The sequence below is a fragment of the Panthera tigris genome, chromosome C1, assembly GCF_018350195.1.
Source record: "Panthera tigris isolate Pti1 chromosome C1, P.tigris_Pti1_mat1.1, whole genome shotgun sequence".
Lineage (NCBI taxonomy): Eukaryota > Metazoa > Chordata > Mammalia > Carnivora > Felidae > Panthera > Panthera tigris.
In genome coordinates, this window is record NC_056667.1 from 55,655,418 (window position 1) to 55,669,830 (window position 14,413).

Here is a 14,413-nt window from a genome sequence, read left to right on the forward strand (position 1 = left end):
TTTAGCACCAGAGCACCTTGTTCTTGTTCCCAGAGTTACTGTGCTGTTAAAATGAGGGTGGTAACATTCACCCTCCCAGGGCACTCCTTTTTATTTTTACCTAACAGAATACACTAATCATTTAGTCATATGTAGGAAGAGCTTTTCATTTTTTAAGGGATGGCTTAGACAGCTCCAGGATAGAGCTGAGTGTGTTTCAAGGAAGAGGATGTGCAGAGAGGACGTGTGCTCAAAGGCTGCTCCCGAACCCCAAAATGACATGAGGATGAGCCAGATTTGTAAGACTCACAGGTGGCCACATCACGACTTCCCCTCATGTCAATTATTGGCACTGCAGATGGGGAGTGAACTCAGGCAGCAAGAAGGCCACCCTCCCGGTGCCCCCCACCCTTGACCGTGTGCTGAACCCACCTGGGACTTTTCCACCACTTTCGGGGCCCCAGACCAGAGGGGCTGTGTGGGTGTAGCCAGGGCTTCGTGATTGTCAAAATCACTCCCCAGCTGATTCTAATGTGCAGACCAGTTCTCAACCCACTACCCTGGTCTATCCTCTACCAAGGCTGCCTAAGCCACCGGATCCTATTCCCTTCGAGAACTTTTTCTTTTGTTCAAAACAAAATAATAATAATAATAATAATAATAAGCTACTTAAAGATAAGCTAAAATCCTACATTTAAAACTTTTCTCAAGCAAATATTCAAGGTCAGAGTCCTCGGTGTGACTTCATTTGCCCTGCCTCCATAATAAAGATTACAACCCCATCTAAGAGATTAGAGCACAGAATATATTCTGGAGCAGAGTGTAAAGGATACCCCTTGCAAAGAGGTGGGGGTGGGGGTGGGGCGGGAAGAAAAGTACATCAAGATGTTTATGGTGATGGAAAGAAATCAAAATACCAGCTTCACTGCCCTTTGGATATCCTTACGAGAGCTTTCCTAAGTCTCCAACTGCCTGACTTCACCGGGCTCCTCCTTAGCTCCATTGCCTTCCTTACAGATCACTCACTCCTATGCAAGGTCCCCCTTCTCCTTCCAGTCCCCTGCAGCCTCCTGCTTCCAGCTCAGGACGCCTCTGTCCTCCAACCTCCACCCCAGGTTTCCAGGTGAGCCCTCACCGTGAAGGGTGTGACCCATAAATACCAGTGGGGCAGCAGTGAGCCAGTCAGGTGGGGAGAGAGGGTGTGTCCTGAGGCCTCTCCAAGCCTGGTTCCTGCCCACTCAACCATCCCAGGACAGGCGGTGATACGAGGTTCTGAGCCTGGAGAGCACCCAGACAGACTCCTGCTCTTGAGGTAGATTTGACGAGGCTGCACAAAATAGGAAAACAAGAGTTGTGGGGTTCTAATCTCACTTGTGCCCTTAGCTAACTCCGTGATCCAGGGCAAGTAATACCAATGTTATAAAAAGAGCCTCAGTTTCCCTATCTATAAAGTGGAAATTAATGTTGGACAAGTGCTGTGGAGCACAAATACCATAGACTGAGTGGCTTAAACAACAAACATTTATTTCTCAGAGTTATGGAGACTAGGAGTCCAAAATTAAGGTTGCTAGCAGATTCGGTGAGATTCAAAAATGGCCATCTTCTCATTGTGTCCTCACATGGTTGCAGGAGCAAGACAGCTAATCCTATGGGGATAGGAGCTGCCCCCATGACCTCATCACTTCCCAAAGGCCTCACCTACTAATACCATTATCTTGGTATTAGGAGTTAGGATTTCAACATCTGGATTTTGGAGGGAACCTAAACATTCAGTCCATAACAACCAGACTCCTCGCAAAGCTTTTGGAAAGACACCCTCAAAGTTAGATTTTAATAGAAATTCCCTAAACATTGAATCTTCTGTGCACTGGACAGTGCCTGTCATTGGCAGGTAAAGCTGCATAATTCAATGTCATAATGAGTTTAACAGTATGCTTCTGGAAACCCACACAAGAGCAAAATTTAAATGTCCAGAGAGGACGGCAGAGAGCAAAAAGGTGACAGCATCCAACATTTATGGAATTGTACATGTCCCAGGTACACTATGTCTATAATAATTTCAGGTGAGCCTCAAAACACCCTTGTGAGATATACAGGTACTGTTGCCCCGATTTTACAGATGAGGAGCCTGAAGTTCAGAGCATGTTATGGTCAGAATGTATGTGTCCCCTCAAAATTCACACTGAAATCCTAAACCCAATGCCACCTTACTTGGAGGTGGGGCCTTTGGGAGGTGATTAGGTCACAAGGGTGGAGGCTTCATGAATGGGATTCAATGCTCTTCTAAAAGAGACCCTGAAGAGCTCCCCATCTTCTGGCCTGAGGACTCAGTGAGAAGACAGCTGTCTATGAACCAGAAAGCAGGTCCTCATCAGACACTGAACCTGCCAGTGTCTTAATCTTGGCCCTCCCAGCCTTCAGAACTGTGAGGAATACATTTGCCATTTACAAGTCACTTTGTCCATGGTATTGTCATAGCAAGCTGAAGAGACAGAGATGTGGTCAAAGTCATATGACTAGTGAGTGGCAGAGCTGGGTTTTAGCCCTGAGCTTGACCTCAAGACCTGATCTTCATCTTTGATGATGCCATACTTACTCTAACTGTGAAACCATTCTGACTTCCTCATCCCCCCTTAGCCAGGCCAAGGAAGCCAGGCACACCTTCCTCTGCCCCTCCACACTTCTCTACTCATGATGCTGTGGAACATTCCTATCCCATCACTGTTATTTGTTTATTCGTCTTGTGTCTGTCTCCCCCATTGGCTTGTGATCCTTAAGGGCAGGAATAGCAGATAGCAAGTGCCTCGTAATGGGATGTAATGCCTCTGTTGGTATGTAATAAATGTTTTCTCAGTGGGTGAAAGAATGAAATTATGGAAATTATGCTAGATTTCAAAAGACAGGCAGGAATTCACTGGGTAGTTTGAGGGAAACTTTTTCAAAAGTAGAGGCATATCTTATTCATCCTTATGTCCCCAGAGACTGGCACTTAATTAGGTGCTTAATAAATATGTAATAAACCCTAGGCAGAGGAAAGGATGGGAAGAAATTCAGAGAGATTTAAGGCTACACAGTGAGTAAGAGTAACCTGGTCAGTGTGAGTGAATCAACTAAGAGGGCATGTGGGAACACAGTAGTGCTTCTCAAACTATCTGTGGTGAGAGATCAGATTTTTGGTTTTACTTCCAATTCATCATGGACCAATACTTTGATAAAATGCACTAAAAATGAACTCTTAGAAAAATGAAATATAAAATGCAGGTCCCAATTTTTTTTCATCAGATTCAAGAGACCTAAAATGACTGGCAAATTGCTACGCAAATGCCTAAATACGTACTGTGCACATGTGAACCTCGCTAGCTATGGCTCATCAACAGAGAGCTCCGTCCGAAGACCAAGTCCTGCATGGCACTGGGTGGGGCCGGGGGCAACAGGAAAGGTGAACTCCAGCTATCGAGGACTGGGGGAGAACAGTGTTCACTGAGCGCTTTCTGCTCCACACAGAGTAATTCATTTCAATTCCACAAACCTATCTGTTTGGTAGGTGCTACTACCACTCCCATTTTGGGGATGGGAAATGGAGATACAAAGTGAATAAAGAATTCTTCTGAGATTCCAAAGCTTGTAAGAAACATAGCCAGGCTTTGAACCTAGACAGTATGAACACTTAACTGCTGGACTGTGATACCTTTGGGGAGCTGCTAGATAGGAAGTGACATATTCAGATTGAAGTTTTACTTACTCCACTGGTAGCAGTGTGAAGGGTCGAGGTCAGTTCGAAGCCATAGCAACCATCCAGGTGAGAGGCAGTGGGGGTAAAGGGCAGGCATGTGGGCTGGTCAGGAAGCAGATGCAGCAGGCATTGGTAGGACCCAAGAGTATCTAAACTGGAGGTAGGTGAGGAGGAGAGAGGGGTTCCAGATGACTTGGTTCAGAGCCTGGCATCCTGGGTGGATGAATAAGTCTTGAGTCGAATTAGAAAAGGCAAGAAGAGGGGCAACTGGGTGGCTCAGCTGATTAAGTTTCCGACTCTTGATTTCAGCTCAGGTCATGATCTCATGGTTCATGGGATAGAGCCCTATGTTGAGCTCTGCGCTGACAGCACGGAACCTGCTTGGGACTCTCTCTCTCCCTCTCTCTGCCCTTCCCCTGCTTGCTTTCCCTCTCTCTCCCAAAATAAATAAACTTTAAAAAAGAAATAAAGAAGGAAAGAAAGGGCAGGAAGAAAAGCAGGTTTTGAGCAGATGATAATATTGGTTTTCAACAATGTTTACCTGAATTTCAAGCGCCTAAGATAGACAATCTGCACTTACACCTTGGGAAAATTCTAGAGACGGCAATCTTAGAGTAGTTTATTGAATTCAGGTAGCAACTACTTTTACTCCCATTCTGCTAAACCACTCTTCTCCTTTTTTCCCCCTTTGTCCTGGTTACACTTAAAATAGTTTAAAAAGCAGAAATTCCCCAATGCTAAACTTATCTCCCTTTGAAAATCACACACAGTATATAAAAGGGTTCTGGTCACCAATTCCAGTTCACAGGGGAAGAAGGGGGATCCACATCAGAAGGCAATTCTCAACACCAGCTGAGTGTTCCATAACTCAACTCAATTCTCACGCTGTCTACCTGAGATAGCACCAGACCCCACACGTTAAGGGTTTGGTCCCACAAGACCGCCCCACCCCGCCCCACCCCACCCTGGCCTGCCACTTCTGACGCCAGTCTCAAGCCCAGGTTGTCGCCTGTGCTTCTGAACCACCGGCTACAGATCCAGGGTTTCCACGACCCCCTCCCTGTGTTTGGTTAATGTGTGAGAATGGCTCGCGGAACTCAACTCCTTCTACTTACTACCTCCCTGGTTTATTATAAAAGGCCATAACTCAGGAACAGCCAGATGGAAGAGACGCATTGGGCAAAGCGTGGGGAGAGGGCACTGAGCTTCCCAGGCGTGGTCTTCTCCCTGCATCTCTAGGTGTTCACCAACCAGAAGCTATCTTCACCTCCTCCTTTCGGGTTTTTATGGAGGTTTCATTGCATAGACACAATTGATCAAATCACTGTCCGCTGGTGACTGATTCAAACTCCAGCCTTTCTCCTCCTCTGGGAGGGTAAGTTCCCACTTTGTAATTAGGGGTTCATTCCTCTGGTAACCAGCCCCCAGCCTATGGGTGGGCCCAAAAGTCACCTCATTAACACAACAAAAGAATGTTTATCACTCTCATCACTTAAAAAAATCCAAGAACTGTAGGAATTTAGTGCCAGGACCGATGAACCATATATGTATTTCTTATTATAAATCACAGTATTACTCATAGCTGTATCTCCAGAGAAGGTAATTGATAAATATCTGTTGAATGAAAAAAGATCATTTTTGTACTTACTAAAAACTGAAAAAAGGATGAAAGGACAGAACCTTTGTCCTCAATGAGCTAAATCATTCTTAGCAAAGAAACATCTGAGTACAAGACAGACATGTCACAGGGCACTGTCTCTTCCTCTGTGTTCCTTCCCTTTCCAGGAAACCACCCCCTCCAGCCCACAAACCTGGTGGCCACCTCTCCCTGTTGTACTTTTCACATGGTCCCACCAGGGACTGTGGGACAGGGAGCATGCGCCAGGAAGAGCGCAGACCTCAGACAGACCGGGCTTCAGAGCAAGATGCCACCACCACTTGCTACTGAGCTCTTAAGTGGTATTCAACCTCTCAGAACTTGCTTCCTTGCCTGTAAACGGAGCCAGTATTCCGCAAGGTGAGAATAAGTGCATGTAAAGCTCCTAGCAAATGAACATCATCGGCATCAAATTACCTGCTGGAACACTATCTTCTCCCAATCAGCTCCAAATGCATTTAACTGTGTGAATAACTTCAACTGAAATTAAAGATAGCTTTAATGTGAGCACTATGATCCTAATACTAATTACAACAACAATCCTTAATACTTGAGCCCTTACTATTAACACACTGAATGTTTATATATATATCAGTAGCTCCTTTATTCCTGAGCTAAAGATAGTATTTCATCAATTCTAGGAAGCATATTCTGTTTACATCCCTGACATTGGGATGGCTCTTTGAGTAGGCAGAATGGTCCCCCAAAGATGGCTATGTCCTAATCCTTGGAACCTGTGAATATATTATACTACATGGCAAAAGGGACTTCACAGCTATAATTAAGGTAGGTTACAGACCTTAATATGGGGGGGGGGGGCGGGGGAAATACTCTGGATTATCCAGGTGGGCCCAATTAAATCAAATGAACCCTTGAAAGCAGAGAACTTTCTCTGAATGGAGTCAAACATGGAGCAGAAGGAGGCCTCAGAGAGATTCTGGGCATGAGAAGGACTTGTCATGCTACTGCTGGCTCTGAGATGCAGGGTACAAGTGCAAGGACCAGAGAGAGGTCTCTAAGAGCTGAGGGTGGCCCCCCAGCTGGCAGCCAGCAAGGAGTCTGACAACTGCAAGGAACTGGATTCTACCAACAACCTCAATGACCCTGCAAACGGATTCTTCCCAGAACCTCTCAATAAGACTCAGGACTTGTAAAACCCAAAGCAACAAGCCAAACCCTTGCCAACTTCTGACCTACAGAACTAGGAGACAATACATGTGTGTTGTTTTAAGCTGTTACATTTGTAGTAATCTATTATAGCAGCCACAGAAAAGTAATAGCCTTAAGGTTGATAATGGTTGATGTGGGTTAGAGTTGAATCAGCAGCAATTTTTTTTCTTATTGGCACACAGAATAGCATGTCTCATAATTGATGGCATCTCAAATTTGATGAAATATGGTGTTATTATCTCTATTTTGCAAACAGAGGCTCTGAGAAGTCAGGTGACTTGCCCAGGTTATTCAGACTGCAAGCTTGAGCTCTCAACCATCACGCACGCTGTCAGAGATCACATAAGGGCTAAAGAATCCTGCTGAAGGACCAGGCCAGGAATGGCTCACATGCCACCGCCCCTGCCCATGCCAGGCCCATGTCTGACATGGGACCTCTATCATGGTTGACTGCAGAGACCCAGCCAGGTCCAGAAGGTATGTGCCCATTTAATGTGCATCATTTATCACCTACTGTTGATGGAACACCTCAAGGTGCTAGGTAACCTTCTAGGTCCTGGGGACAGAACAGCAAACCAAGAGCCTGTCCTATGGAGCTAACACTATAGTTGGGGAGGCCAGCATTAACGCAACAGAAAGAAGCACTGGAAGGAAAAATAAAAAGCATCCAGAGAAATTGACATACTCAGGCAGTAACAAGGGGGCCCTGGAGGAGCAGGTCCTCCTTTCTGGAGCTTCCATGGGCCTCTACTAAATGTGTGAACTCTGGGGAAGAGAGTTTATTGCTGATGTGGGGTTTGTTTGGCTTTTCTCTCTTTTTTTTTGATAGAGATACACAGGACTGCCTCATATGAATTTCTACAAGCAAACCAAAAAACCCACAGTCATCTTTTTGCTAAACCACGATTTTTCTCTTTTGATGGATTTCATTTTTTAAAAGATGACAATTACTTTTCTGTTAACATATCCTCATCCCCAGAGCTGACTGAAAGAGCACCTCCAGAAGAGGGGCAAATCTGTGCAATTCCAACCCCCTGCCTCTCGTCAAATCCTGAACTCCAGCTGGTCTTCTTACGCTGTCCTTCCCTCTTCTCTTTCACTTCGGACATAGAGTAGACAGCTCTCTGATGCTGAAGTCAAAGGAAGAACAGGAGCCCAATTCAGCGGGGAAACAAAAAAAATGTGACACGTAGGGCCTTTCAGGTGAAACATATAAATAGAAAATTCTACATTTCTTAAAAGATCTTGCAGGAAATACCATTGGAATTTATGTATTCTCAATCTCTTCTCTTGTTTTTGTTTGAGACAAATTCTAGACTAGAAGATCATCCTTATAATGGTTTTGGAGAAGCCCCAGTTTAATAATACCATTAGCTGAAAACTATTTATAAATCAGACATTAGCAACTGGCATAAAACCCTACTTTCCACTTCTCTCAGTTTTGCACTGACAATTTGGCAGCCCCCTCTACCCTTAGGCCCAAAAGAGCCATCACATTCTTAAGTCTGTATTTAAGAGATTTTGACAGAGGCTTGCTTCCGGAGGAAAGGTCAAGAAATGCCCACAGCAGGATGGACAGTGCACAGGGGGGAAAATGTACCAATGGCCCCAAACCACCACCTCACTCATAACCCGAAGAATTTAAACAACTCCAAGTTACCATTTCTCACCAACCAGATTAGCAAAAATAGAGCTGACACGCTTCTTTTTTGTTGTTGTTTTTTAACATTTATTACTGACAGACAGCATGAGCATGGGAGAGGCAGACACAGAATCCGAAGTAGGCTCCAGGCTCTGAGCTGTCAGCACAGAGCCCGACGCGGGGCTTGAACCCATGAACCGTGAGATCATAACCTGAGCCGAATTCAGACACCTGAACAACCGAGCCACCCAGGCGCCCCAGAGCCAACAGACTTCCTGCTGGTGGGGCTGTGGGGTAAAAGACCATCCAGAGAATTGCCGGTGAGAAGGCAAAGTGAGCCAACCATTCCAGAGGGGGATGGAAGGGCCCTTTGATTCAGCAGACCGGCCTCTGGGAACCCGTCCTTTAGGTGCACCTGCACACAGGCAAGATGACCCAGTACACCTTTATTTGTTGCAGCACTGCTTGTAATAGCAAAAGGTTGGAAATAATCCAAAAGTCCAGCAACAGGGGATTGGATGAATAAACTATGGTATGTCCACACAGTGGCAAAATAATGTGCTAAGAGAGAGATCTCCAGGACATACTGGTAATTTATTTATTTATATATATTTTTAATGATTTTATTTTTAAGTAATCTCTACACACACTGTGGGGCTCGAACCTCCAACCCTAGATTGAGAGCTGCGTGGTCTACTGACTGAGACAGCCAGGCACCCCTAATTCAAATACACACACACACACACACTCACACACACACACACACACACACATATATACACACATATTTTTATTTGCTATATTTACAAGTTACAACCTATAGAGTGTGGGAAAGACTTGGATGGGGAAGGGGTGCAGCAAGGTTTCTCAGTGTTTATATATGGTTGTGAGGGTTTGCGGGACCATATAAATACATGACCTATTTTTTAAAAAATGAAGAGGCTATATAAGCCATTTTTCACAGGAGTGTGAGGAAGAGGACAAGACCAGCCTGGAAGGCACAAAGCTAAGTAGGAGTTCAGCACAGAAGGTGTCTGGGAAATCTTGACTGAGGCAGAGTTCTCACGGGGACAACAGTAAATGAAAGAAACCTTGGTCCAGAGTTCAGGTGAGCACGGCGAGCCTGGAGAGGTGATCTCCGCCCTGTTTTGCATCACCTGGTGGGCGTGGGGTGTCCCTGAGGCCCCTGCTATTTATTACAGCCAGAAGAAAGTCAGAGAACTGCAGGCAAATGGGAGGTAAAGACAGAAACACTAAGATTACCTCCCAGGCAATGTGCCGGGGGCATTTATTTGCTTTCTCAATTTGGACGGTAATGGCTGAAGCATGCTGCTCATCAGAGATTTATGTTTAAAAAAGGGGGGTGGGCAAGCATGTATAGGGATATTCTACTTAATTCAACAGAGAGATATTCCTGAAAAGTTGAGCCTCCTGGAATTTTGTAAAATCAAATCATAACTGTAAATGCAATAGGTGAGTCTACTACCTAAAGAAATTCAGTAGGGGGGGCATCTGGGTAGTTCAGTCCGTTAAGAATCTGCCTTCAGCTCAGGTCATGATCTCATGATTCATGGGTTCGAGCCACTCTTCCGGCTGTGCACTGACAGCTCAGAGCCTGGAGCCTGCTTCAGATTCTAGGTCTCCCTCTCTCTGCCCCTCCCCTGCTCACGCTCTCTTTCTCAAAAATAAATGAACATTAAAAAAAATTTTAAGAAATTTGGTAGGGAATCCTGCTATTTCTGTTTTGGGAATCTGAGTTTGCCTGAAGAAGGCTGCACTTAACCAAGATCAAATGTGAAAGGCATTTACGGTTTTGTGCCTGTGGACTTTTTTTTTTTTTTCCCCACAAGCTAGGTAGTCCATTCATAAAGGTTCGGAAGGCTAAAGTCCCAAGTCCAAACCAACACCCTTATCCTCAGAACCACTGTCTTAGCAGTTTGATCCATTCAACATGGCCTGTCCTACCTCCAGTGGGACTGCCTCTGGGGAGAGCAGCCAGGAAGAGGAAGTTAATTCTGAGTAGGCTTTGCTTTCTAAAGGATCAACGTAAAAGAGAAAGTATGCAAGAAGTGCCAGCTGGCACAGAGGGGGCACAGACAAACTCCCTTAGGTTTTGGTAGCTTTAGCAATAAGGCTCTCCCTTGTCTTACCATGAACTAGAAAAACCATTTTACAGGAGAAGCAGTTGCTCCCAGGTAAGTTCCAAAGGCTCCTGCAGCCACTGTCCTCTGCATCCTGCCCCCCAGGAGAGGGCCCAAGCTGGTCAATAAATAACAAGGATCCCTTTGCACATTCCCAGGAGTCACCACTGTATTCCCTTCATCAGGTAGATCATGAAAGGGGTGCAGGGACCCCAGCAATACTGAGCATGTTGTCGGTGTTACTAACAGTAAAGAATGTCAACAACACCCCAAATACTGATCTTGATCTGCCCCTTAGAAATGATGAATGGAAGACTGAGAAGCCCATCACAGGGAACATGCACTTCCTAGCAGATACGATCAATTTTACTTGATTAAAAAAGAACACTGGCTCAGGCACTGCACTGACACATGCTACAGAGAACATGGTTCTATTCCTTCATTCCACTGGCATTTATTAAACACCTACTACATGTCAGACTCTACCAGCTCATGGCATTTACAGTTTATTGTGGCCAAAGAGGCCCTTGAGAGGCAGAGCCACTGCAGCCACATTGTGCCTTTGCAGGAGTTAGAAAAAAGCAACCCCTCCAAGTGGACCTAGCCTTGCAGACTTGATGGCATCAGGAAGTGCCCCCTCCTCCTGGCAGACAGTTCTAGCCTAGGACACATGGTTTTTTGAGCAGATTTGAGCCCCACTTGGTTCCTTGGCCAGACACTCTTGTGCAGTGAACAACGTGTACAAGAGTTCAAGGCAGCCCTGTCAAGAAGTCACAATTCAATCCTTCTGCTAGTTGGCCAGGCATCCAACTCTCCCCTGACAGCCAGTCATGACCTTATACACCCAGGCGAAGCCCCATGGTGTAATGCACAGGCCATGCTCTAATAATTCAAAAGGTTTCAGTAGTCTGGGTACAGGACAGGCATCAAGTCTGCTGGTTTCAACATTTTTCCAATTTACCCGAGATTCAGGTTGAATAAACCCAGTGTGATGGTTTTATATCAACAAAGTCCTTACTAAGCCTCAATAAAGTCCAAGCAGCTTTTGGATTTTGAGTCCTCTTTCCATCCTTAGATTTGTTTAGCCCACGTTGAGAGCTAAATTGTGTTGCTCTTCTGCAAGAAATTCTTCTGTGAAAAGCAGACAAATTTGAGGTCCCCACAAGCTGGGGGTCTTAGTCAAAGGGTCCCAGGAGGGTTAGGGTTTAATGTCCAGTGCTCAGGGACATCCTGGCCCATAGCATCTGCCGCTAAATAAAAGCGTGATTATTCTATATTGGTAAAGTTAAGATTCCACCCCCAATGGGCTCATGTGGTTTGCACACAGCCATTCAGGATGAACTCTCTATACAGGAATGCAAGTGCAGAGCTGATGACTGATTCACAGCCCCCTCCAGTGAGCATTTATGATGCCGCCACCCCAGGTAAACCAGAATGTAGACTAGTCTCCTTGATCAACCGACGGGGAAGCCTACGTCAATCATGTGACATTGACTGCAAGGAGAACGGTGGTCTATTCTGTAAGTCTCTGCTTATAATCAATGAATGTGAAAAACTACAGAAGATGCTTAGTAACTGATTCACTAAGCAGCCCTACAAGAAATTTTTTTTTAGCTACTAATTCTCCAGCAGAATTGAAAGTATCAAAAGTCTTAACAGTCTGCAACACCCTGATTTTTATCATACAGTAATCTTCTGAAATGCAGACCCATTAAAAGAAGACAGAAACCCTCCTTGTCAGAGGAGGACAACCAGACACTCACAATAAACACTTTTACGGTACCCAATAAAGCCTGACGTGATAAACCAAACATTTAAGTGACACTAGAAATGATTTTGAAGAGACTTGGCAATAAATGGAAAAATCCAGCTAGAAGGAACCTTCAGTCAAATCACTCCCCTCTGCCCTGCGTCCAAGCCACCTGATCACTACTCTTCCTAAGAGAGAACAGTGGGGAGGCCGGGCCTTGTTGGTATGAGGTGGTTCTAGAATGGGACTCAGCAGGCCAGTTCCTTCATCTGTACACTCAAGGCCTCTTTGGGAGTCCATGCACGGGAGAGGTCGACTTCACAGATCACTTCAGGCCTGCTGGGTCTCTGAGGCAATTTTTAGAAGCTTTGCCTTCTGACTGAAAGACAGCTAATCCCGATGTAAAGGCACTGATAATTCTCTTCAGGTGGGTCAACTCATCCCTAAAAGGAGCCCTCTTCCCATCTTTCTGTCGATTTGATTTATAGCTTCTAAATGGAACTCCCACTCCCCTCCCCCACCATCCCTCAGGCCCTCTCGCTGGATGCACCTGTAGAACAGCTCAATAAATGGAAGCACACAATTGTGCTCTAAATACTTTTTATCTGTCAAACTTTCCTGCCAAACTAAGTGCACTTATGTCTTCCTTGTGACTATCGTGGAGGCACCTGACAGCTGAAGGTGCTGTAGGCATGCAACTTGTCAATGCAGAGCCTAGATCTGAGAAGTGACCATTTCCATGAAGTCAAGGTTGGTAGACTTGGTCTGTATGCAGTCCTTAATTTCAAACACCTCTTAGGAAGATAAACCTATACGAACTTCTGAAACAGCCTTTTACTGCTAACCAATTTTCACTACAAAGGTTTGGACATTTAAGGATCTTCAACTGCTATGCAAGCTGGTGTTTTTTTCTCAAACAACAAAAGCCTGCTATTTGTAGCTAATAAACCAGAGTTTTTACCAAGTAATTGTTACACAAGTAGACTTTATTACATATATACTCATTGGGGAAACGGGGAAGAAAAGTAGGAAAGTACCAGAATCCCACCATCCATTGGTCTGTATTTTCTTCTAGACTTTCCTTCATCTGCATAAATCTTTTTTTTTTTTACCTAGCTGTAATTGTTAATAATGCACTGTAACTGTGCATACTTCCCTTCCCCTACTTAACCTAACATAACATAGACTGCATGGATTAGTGTTTTTTTTAATTTTTTTTTACTGTTTATTTTTGACACAGAGAGACAGAGCATGAGCGGGGGAGGGGCAGAGAGAGGGAGACACAGAATCTGAAACAGGCTCCAGGCTCCGAGCTGTCAGCACAGAGCCTGACGTGGGGCTCAAACTCACAGACCCCCAGATCATGACCTGAGCGGAATTCAGCCGCTCAACCGACTGAGCCACCCAGGCACCCCTTTTTAAGTTTCTAATAAGAAAGGAAAATGGCATTGAGATCTAGGAGAATTAATTTGTTGAACAAATTAATGTAGCAATCCATTTCACATTTAAAAAATGCAATGACAATTACCTAATCATATTCTCTTACTTTGTAAGTACTGTTTGGCAGGACTTTATAATTACTGAGCTTTTTTAAAAAAATTTTTTAATTTTATTTTTAGAGAGAGAGAGAGAGGGAGAGGGTGAGTGAGAGCAGGGGAGGGGCAAAGAGAGAGGGAGACACAGAATCTGAAGCAGGCTCCAGGCTCTGAGCTGTCAGCACAGAGCCCCATGTGGGAGGTCGAACTCATGAACCGTGAGACCATGACCTGAGCCGAAGTCGGACTCTCAACCGAGTGAGCCACCCAGGCACCCCTATAATTACTGAGCTTTTTCAAGTTTGGGGGAAACATTACAATTTCATACAGTTGTTTTCCTTTTTACAAAAATAATACGTGCTAATTACATAGCATTTAGAAAAGAGAAAATCTCAGGAAGTAATAATTTACCATTAGTATTTGTTGAACACAGACTCTGTTCTAAATGCTTTAGACAGATGAACTCATTTCTCCCTCATAATACCTCATGGAAGCAGAGACAGATGAAGCAATTTGCCCACACTCTACACACCTAGAAGCAAGAGTCAGGAATCCATCTCTATGCTATGATGTTGTAGGAGTGAAAAGAATCAATAATTTATTCAATCAAGTCCTTCACTGGTTCAGAGTATAATGTCATAGGCAAGAAATGATTCATAATAACACTGTACGCTTTACAATTACTTTAAAATACTATAAAACACCATCTCGGCCTCCCTGTGGTACAATTAGTAAAATGATAAGTCATCTGTTACACGAGCTACGATTCCAATCAGTCCAACCTCAGGCACCTGATATACATTAAG